Source organism: Palaemon carinicauda, chromosome 7 (genome assembly GCF_036898095.1).
Source record: "Palaemon carinicauda isolate YSFRI2023 chromosome 7, ASM3689809v2, whole genome shotgun sequence".
In the NCBI taxonomy this organism is placed as follows: Eukaryota; Metazoa; Arthropoda; class Malacostraca; order Decapoda; family Palaemonidae; genus Palaemon; species Palaemon carinicauda.
This window is the reverse complement of record NC_090731.1, coordinates 155,698,229-155,707,567: the sequence shown is the minus strand read 5'-3', so window position 1 is coordinate 155,707,567 and position 9,339 is coordinate 155,698,229. Positions and strand designations below refer to the sequence as shown.

At 35.9% G+C, this 9,339-nt stretch overlaps 1 protein-coding gene across 2 annotated transcripts in view; it reads left to right on the top strand.

The window, feature by feature from the left end:
* The first annotated feature begins 3,666 nt into the window (after positions 1-3,666).
* fid (fire dancer) overlaps positions 3,667-9,339 on the top strand; it is a 214,091-nt gene continuing 208,418 nt past the window's right edge. For both annotated transcript variants that reach the window (XM_068377033.1, XM_068377032.1), the window contains exon 1: positions 3,667-3,860. The gene's annotated coding sequence lies outside the window, so the exon portion shown is untranslated. The remainder of the gene's footprint in view (positions 3,861-9,339) is intronic.

Genomic DNA, 9,339 nt, shown 5'->3' with positions numbered 1-9,339 from the left:
CCTTTATATTCATAGTTATCAATGTCTTACTTTCCCTATACTCGGTATAGGAACTTGAATGAGCTCAATCAATAACTTCCGTTTTTTTTAAACAAATACCACACCTGATGAAATCGGTGAGTAATTGCGAATAATTTCTGTATTAAAAATTTATCATGTCTTTGAGTACCTTCCCAAAAAATAGTTCGTGACTTGTTTGTATTTTATCTCTGTCTTTCCATCATAGTTAATTTCAAAATGTCGCAAATTATTTAAGTTATCAGTTGCAGATTTAGACAAAGCACAGGCAAGTTCAGTCACGCTGAACTTCTAAAGGCAGAATCTCCTATCTATAAATGGAAAATTGATAATCTATAATAATTACGGAATATGCGCTATACATAGGAGAGAGAGAGAGAGAGAGAGAGAGAGAGAGAGAGAGAGGGAGAGAGAGAGAGAGAGAGAGAGAGAGAGAGAGAGAGAGAGATAAAATGTCTTCTTCATATTTCATCTCGAGTTCCCACGTTCGATTCTATTTTTATCTCGGTGTCTTCCTTAACTCGCGGGGGTGAGGGGGGGGGGGGGCGGTTGCACCCCCCCCACGACATTTTCTCTTCCAAATACACCCCCCAATCCCTTGTCTTGACACAAGCAACCCCCCTTCCTACCAGGTCACTCCTTCCGCTCCTGGTAGCAATCCTACCTAACTCCACCTCCCGAGCCAAACCCCTCTTTTTGATAAAGGAATCATTTTAAAGCTTTTTTTTTATTTTTATTATTTTATTTATTTATTTCTTTTTTTTTTTTTTGGTTTTCCAGATTCGAGGATTACCTCCGACATTTTTATGGAATGCTGAGCCTCGAAGGAGAATCCAGAATGGATGAAGACTCTCAATGGAGGGAAAGGAGTGAGGAAAAGGGGAGGCAGGGGAGGGACACAGGGATCTAGGGAGAGAAGGAGGAGGTCTGGGGAAAGAGGGAGGAGTTCTGGGGAGAGGAGACGAGGGAGGGGGGGGGGGGGTTCCTTCACGTGTCTATGAATGACTGACATTTTATGATGTGTCCAGGTCTCTCTCTCTCTCTCTCTCTCTCTCTCTCTCTCTCTCTCTCTCTCTCTCTCTCTCTCTCATAATTACCACTGGAGTGTTTACAGCAATAACGATTCGGAAGACGAGGCCGTTACCTCTCCGGTCTGCTCCGTGACGTTATTTTAAGAAGTCATTAATAATCCATTCAAGAAATGGCTTTTTGGGTTTTTGCGTTCAAGTTATGGCTTTTGGTGTTACATATAAGTAGTGGCTTTTGGGTTTTGCTTTCAAATAAAGGCTTGTTGGTTATGCGTTAAAATAATGACGTCTGGGTTTTGCGTTCAAGTAATGGTTTTTGGGTTTTATGTTCAAGTAATGGTTTTTTGTTTTGCGTTCAAGTAATGGCTTTTGGGTTTTGCGTTCAAGTAATGGCCTTTAGGTTTTGCTTTCAAGTAGTGGCTTTTAGGTTTTGCATTCAAGTAGTGGCTTTTGGGTTTTGCATTCAAGTTTATAACTTTTGCGTTTTACGTAGAAGAAATGGCTTTTGAGTTTTCCATTCAAACAATGGCTTTTGGGTTTCTCGTTCACGTTATGGGTTTTGCGTTCAAGTAGCAGCTTTTGGATTTCGCATAGTAATGGCTTTTTGAGTATTGCATTCAAGTATTGGATTTTGGAATTTGCGTTTAAGTAATAACTTTTGGGTTTTGCTTTCAAGTAATGTCTTTTGGGTTGTGCGTTCAAGTAATGGCGCTTGCGTTTTGCGTTCAAATAATGATGTGTGGGTTATGCACACAAGTAATGGATTTTGGGTAATGCTTTCAAGTAATGGCTTTTGGGTTCAAAGTAATAGCTTTTGGATTATGAGTTTAAGTAAAGGCTTAGGGGTTTTGCGTTCAAGTAATGCATTTTGGGTTTTGTAATCAAGTACTGGCTTTAGGGTTTTGCGTTTAAGTTACAGCTTTTGGGTTTTATGTTGAAGTAATGGCTTTTGGGTTTCGCGTTCAAGTACTAGCTTTTGGGTTTTGCATTCAAGTAAAGGTTTTTGGGTTCAAACAAAGGCTTTTGCGTTTAAGTAAAGGCTTTTGGGTTCTACGTTCCAGTAATGGCTTTTGGGTAAAGTAATGTCCTGTGGCTTTAACGTTACAGTAATGGCTTTTGGGTTTTACTTTCTCGTAATGTCTTTTCAGTTTTGCCTTCAAGTAATGGCTTTTGGGTTTTGAGTTAAAGGAATTGCTTTTGGGTTTTGTCTTCAAGTAATGGCTTTTGGGGTTTGAGTTAAAGGAATGGCTTTCGGTTCTGAATTAAAGTAATGCTTTTGGGTTTTGTCTTCAAATAATGGCTTTTAGGTTTTGTCTTCAAGTAATGGCTTTTGGGTTCTGTCTTCAAGTAATGGCTTTTGGGTTTTGAGTTAAAGGAATGGCTTTTGGGTTTTGTCTTCAAGTAATGGCTTTTGGGTTTTGAGTTAAAGTAATGGCTTTTGGGTTTTGAGTTAAAGGAATGGCTTTTGGGTTTTGTCTTCAAGTAATGGCTTTTGGGTTTTGAGTTAAAGTAATGGCTTTTGGGTTTTGTCTTCAAGTAATGGCTTTTGGGTTTTGAGTTAAAGGAATGGCTTTTGGGTTTTGTCTTCAAGTAATGGCTTCTGGGTTTTGAGTTAAAGGAATGGCTTTTGGGTTTTGTCTTCAAGTAATGGCTTTTGGGTTTTGTGTTAAAGGAATGGCTTTTGGGTTTTGAGTTAAAGGAATGGCTTATGGGTTTTGTCTTCAAGTAATGGCTTTTGGGTTTTGAGTTTAAGGAATGGCATTTGGGTTTTGTCTTCAAGTAATGGCTTTTGGGTTTTGAGTTAAAGCAATGGCTTTTGGGTTTTGTATTCAAGTAATAGCTTTTGGGTTTTGCGACCTGATTACGTCAAGTGCTGTCATTACGTTTAGACGTGTCTTGCACGACCCAGACCTCGTTGAATTATTTTTGATTCGACGATTCTTTACAAACCACGAGCAAAGCCAGGAGAAATTTGATGCATTCGCCTGCCAACATGTTATTTCTCTTGCAGTTTGTTTAAATTGTGTGGCAAAGATTATAAATATATATAAGCAAAGATAAATGAACTAGACATAAATCGAGAGAGAAGTAGCGTTTTATTTTGAGTGTCTATATTTTTTAGTAATCCAGTTTAAACTCTAAATGTTCATCCATCCAAAGATCGTTTTTCGATCGTTGGAAACGATCTGAGCCGTCGACCGATCTCGCGGTGTCGAGAAGATCAGCAAGTTAATGAGGAGGTATAGAGAGAGAGAGAGAGAGAGAGAGAGAGAGAGAGAGAGAGAGAGAGAGAGAGAGAGAGAGAGACAATCTGGTAGGCAAGGTCGTTTTCCGTTTTCTTTGTGGTGTTGGAGAGGAGCTCTTCTAACGGTAGGCGGAGAAGCATGAGTGAGGAGGGGGAAGGATTGGGAAGAGGAGTAGGTGGAGGAAGATGTGGAGGGGGTGGAGGAAGAGAGAGAGAGAGAGAAGAGGGACTGGAATGGAAAGGGAGGGGAGAAGATGGGGAGGGGGAGAAGGAGGAGGAGGGGGTGGGGGGACTTCTATAGCGGAGGCTCTGACGTCATATCCACGAAAATCAATACAGCAGCAGTTTAGATTCAGGTGCAGTCTGGGTCCGGGAGTCAAGTGAGTCGCGTATAAGCTCTCAGGCCCCAAACTGAAATGGGCTATTTACACGGCTAGTAACGTTTATTAGTTAAGTATCAGGCAGTGTTTCACGTCGGTCAGTGTAGTGAGTGATCAGTGGGGAGGCCCTTGCTCGAGAGTGACGCTAGGATTCTCCTTTTTACAGCATGGCACAGCCATGGGGACAAGGTGAGTGCACACATACACACACACACACGCTCACATCCAAACACACACACGCACACTTCATCAGCTGAGCACAAGTGCGATCATGAATGAAAATACTCATCTTCTCACTCACTCAGACTCATTCTGCATGTTTTCCTTACACCCACGGGGTCAGGGTCAACCTCGGCCGCCCATACCGTGGGCGGAGAAATGCGACAAGTTCGCGTGTGCTTCAGGGGAATGGGCGAGGTTTGGAAGATGTTGGAAGCCGTGGCGCGGGTGTGGGCGGTGGTGGCTGCCACGGATGTCGCCTGACGTCACTAAACACGGCGGGATGCTGTGTGTGTGTGTGCGTGATGTTCACACCCACACGCCCACCTAAGTTGACTGCTAGCACCGCGAAAGAGGCACGAGGAACACGCCCGCGCCCGCAGAATCTCACGCAAGCACACTGTTGTACTTTTCCTTTGAGCGAACGTCATCTTTGAGACCTGGAACAGACATTCAACTTCCAGAAGACTTGATTTCACAACACATTTAGAAGGTTGAATGTCTCTTGGAGTAGGCAATGTTGAGGGCATTTCCCCCCGATCATCTGGATATCTTACACAATCACAATTTCAATTCTATTCCACAACACATTTAGAATGTCTTTTGGAGTAGCTAATGTTAAGGGCATACTTACACAATCACAATTTCATTTCTCTTTCACAACACATTTAGAATGTCTTTTGGAGTAGCTAATGTTAAGGGCATACTTACACATGCACAATTTCAATTCTATTCCACAACACATTCAGAATGTCTTTCGGAGTAGCTAATGTTAAGGGCATACTTACACATGCACAATTTCAATTCTATTCCACAACACATTCAGAATGTCTTTCGGAGTAGCTAATGTTAAGGGCATACTTACACATGCAAAATTTCAATTCTATTCCACAACACATTCAGAATGTCTTTCGGAGTAGCTAATGTTAAGGGCATACTTACACATGCAAAATTTCAATTCTATTCCACAACACATTCAGAATGTCTTTCGGAGTAGCTAATGTTAAGGGCATACTTACACATGCAAAATTTCAATTCTATTCCAAAACACATTTAGAAAGTCTTTCGGAGTAGCCAATGTTAAGGGCATACTTACACCTTCACAATTTCAATCCTATTCCACAACACATTTAGAATGTCTCTCGGAGTAGCTAATGTTGAGGATATAGTTACACATTCACAATTTCAATTCTATTCCAAAACACATTTAGAATGTCTTTCGGAGTAGCTAATGTTGCGAGCATACTTACACATTCACAATTTCAATTCTATTCTAAAACACACTGAGAATGTCTCTCGAAGTAGGTAATGTTGAGAGCATACTTACACATTCACCATTTCAATTCTATTCTAAAACACACTGAGAATGTCTCTCGAAGTAGGTAATGTTGAGAGCATACTTACACATTCACAATTTCAATTCTATTCTAAAACACACTGAGAATGTCTCTCGAAGTAGGTAATGTTGAGAGCATACTTACACATTCACCATTTCAATTCTATTCTAAAACACACTGAGAATGTCTCTCGAAGTAGGTAATGTTGCGAGCATACTTACACATTCACCATTTCAATTCTATTCTAAAACACACTGAGAATGTCTCTCGAAGTAGGTAATGTTGAGAGCATACTTACACATTCACAATTTCAATTCTATTCTAAAACACACTGAGAATGTCTCTCGAAGTAGGTAATGTTGAGAGCATACTTACACATTCACCATTTCAATTCTATTCTAAAACACACTGAGAATGTCTCTCGAAGTAGGTAATGTTGAGAGCATATTTACACATTCACCATTTCAATTCTATTCTAAAACACACTGAGAATGTCTCTCGAAGTAGGTAATGTTGAGAGCATACTTACACATTCACCATTTCAATTCTATTCTAAAACACACTGAGAATGTCTCTCGAAGTAGGTAATGTTGAGAGCATACTTACACATTCACAATTTCAATTCTATTCTAAAACACACTGAGAATGTCTCTCGAAGTAGGTAATGTTGAGAGCATACTTACACATTCACCATTTCAATTCTATTTCACAACACTTTTAGAATGTCTCTCAGAACAGGCTAATGTTGAGGGCATACTTACACATTCACAATTTCCATTCTATTCCACAGCAGATTTAGAATGTCTCTCGGAGTAGCTAATGTTGAATGTATACTTACACATTCATAATTTCAAATCATAGATATCTTCTGTCTCTATTCATCAATAAGATATAAAGATATAAAACATTCACAAGAGTTGAATATCCCTTAGAGCAGGGGATGTTGCGACCGTTCTTATGATATATCTCCAAATATTTCATATTTTTACATTTCTACATAATCACTGTAGAAGGATAAGATGCTTTTTCCATTACGTCAATCCTTAGAAAATAAGATGCAAAGACCAACGTTACTCTAAGTATTTTGGTTAAATCTGATGGATAGTACAGTGTTTATTAAAAAATAAATACATTGAGGAAATCATTCATTATAATTGACATTGCATGTAATGGTGTCATTAATGCTTATACATTTTTTTGGTACGTCTTAATGCAAAATACTCTCAAAAAAATTAATTTATTATCACCATTCCACTAACTACTGTATAGTCACTTCATTCATACATATTTTCATGTCAATATCGGCCGGTGTTGCAATTCAACGTAAAAAAAAAAAAAGAAATATATTAAATATTATTTATATTTCCATCACGTAATTATATCTGGGATGTTTTTACCAAAATACCTATGGAGTAAATTCTTTTGATTTGACCGCAGATGTAATTTTTGATGCAAGCACTGAATTGTTATAATTGCCTTTGAAGTTGATGAAATACAATGGGAAGTTTTTCTTGTTTCTCTCTCTCTCTCTCTCTCTCTCTCTCTCTCTCTCTTCTCTCTCTCTCTCTCCCCTTTTTCACCCCGTTTCGCTTTGTGGTGTCCTTTTTTTCCAGCTATTCGTAACTGACATTAAAAGTCGAGATGAAAGGAGCGTGATTTGATTCTGTGTGAAGGTCATAATCACATAAAGTTATAGAACTCCGATGCAAACTGATTACGTCATTCTCTTGTGAGCAGATCTATTTCCAGATATGCATTAACTGTTGAATTATCATTATTATTATTATTATAATTATCATTATTGTTATCATTACTTGTTAAGTTACAACCCTAGTTGAAAAAAGCAGGATGCTATACGCACGGGAGCTCCAATAGGGGAAATAGCCCAGTGAGGAAAGGAATCAGGAAAAATAAAACATTTTAAGAGCAGTAACTTTAAAATAAATATTCCCTATAAGAATTATAAAAACTTTAATAAAAACAAGTGGAAAAGAAATAAGATAGAATCGTGTGCCCGAGTGTACCCTCAAGCAAGAGAACTCTAACCCAAGGCAGCGGAAGATCATGGTACAGAGGCTATGGCACTAACATGACGAATATTAGGGAAAACTCTTGAAGTTCTACACGATATAAACATGTTTTTGCCTCTAACTTGAGTGTTTTCCTTATGACGATATCAACAATGACATTTTTACTGGCCAGTTATTAAATGAATAAATCTGACATGGTATATAATTAACTGTTAATTCGATGATTAAGAATGGATTTGTTTCCATGTATGATATCGAATTGTGTTGATAGTATATGACGTAAATCTATTTCCTTGTTTCCTTTCCTCACTTGGCTGTTTTTTCCCTGTTGGAGGCCTTAGGCTTATCGCATCCTACTTTTCCATCTAGGGTTGTAGCTTAGCTAATAATAATAATAATAATAATAATAATAATAATAATAATAATAATAATAACAATCATCATCATCATCATCGTAATAATAAAAATAACAATAATAATAATAATAATAATAATAATAATAATAATAATAATAATAATAATAATAATAATAATGATAATAATAATAATAATAATAAAGCTAAAGCAGAGCAGTACAATAAACCCCTATCATTATCATTAATTATTATTGTTGCTATAAAACTTCATAGCTGAGAGAAAAATTCTGAAATAATCATGTTGATTTTAATGGGCCATTTGCATAAAATAAATAAAGATTAAAAAGGATCCATTACGTTAATGATAATTGCTTATTCGGAAACAGCAAAAAGTATTTATTCGGAAAATATTCACGACCCCGATATCTATAGCGAAAACACGAACAAATGAATTCTTTCTTTTTTTCAACGTTTTGACCTTTCAAATGGAATATTTTCATATATTTTAAAGAATTATCACAGTAGGCTAAAAATTTACGGTTCTGAAATTTCAACACAGTAATCTTAAAATTTTCTATAATCCTTAAAATTCAAAGAATTTTTTTACAGTAGCCTAAAATTTTCTATAATCCTTAAAATTCAAAGATGTTTTACAGTAGCCTAAATTTTTCTACTCTTAAATTTCAAAGAATTTTCACGGTAGCAAAATATTTTCAATTCTTAAATTTCAAGGAATTTTTACAGTAGCCTAAACTTTTCTATTATCCTTAAATTCAATGAATTATCACAGATGCTTATACTTTTCTATTCTTAAATTTCAATGAATTTTCAGTTACCTAAAATTTTCTATTACCTTCAAAATTCACAGAATTTTTACAGTAGGCTAAAATTTTCTATTCATAAATTTCAAAGAATTATCACAGTGACCTAGAATTTTCAATTCTTAAATGTCAAAGAATGTTCTATTATCCACAAATTTCAAAGCATTTTCACGGTAGCCTAAAATTTTCTATTATCCTTAAAATTCAAAGAATTTTTACAGTGGACTAAAATGTTCTATTATACATAAATTTCAAAACATTTTTACGGCAGCCTAAAATTTTCTATTATCCTTAAAATTCAAAGAATTTTTACTGTGGACTAAAATGTTCTATTATCCATAAATTTCAAATAATTTTCACGGTATCCTAAACGTTTCTATTATCCTTAAAATTCAAAGAATTATCACAGTAGCCTAAAATTTTCTATTATCCTCAAATTTCAAATGATTATCACAGTAGCCTAAAATTTTCTAATATCCTTGAAATCAAAGAATTATCACAGTAGCCTTAAATTTTCTGTTATCCTTAAAATTAAAAAAATGTTTACAGTAACCTTACATTTTCTGTTATCTTCAAAATTCAAAGAACTTTTACAGCAGCCTAAAATTTTCTATTCTTAAACTTCAAAGAATTATCACAGTAGCCTAAAATTTTCTATTCTTACATTTCAAAGAATTTTTACAGTAGCCTGAAATCTTCTATTATCCTTAAAATTCAAAGAATTATCAGCCTAAAATTTTCTATCTAGTAGAAGAAATACTGATGATAAACCAGAATTTAAGATAACTGTTATTTTGATATTGATAATAACTATCTAATTATTAAATAGAATAGAAGAATGAACGCCACAGAATGAAATAGTAAATTAAGAATGATTTATGAAATAGATATTTCAAATGTAAATG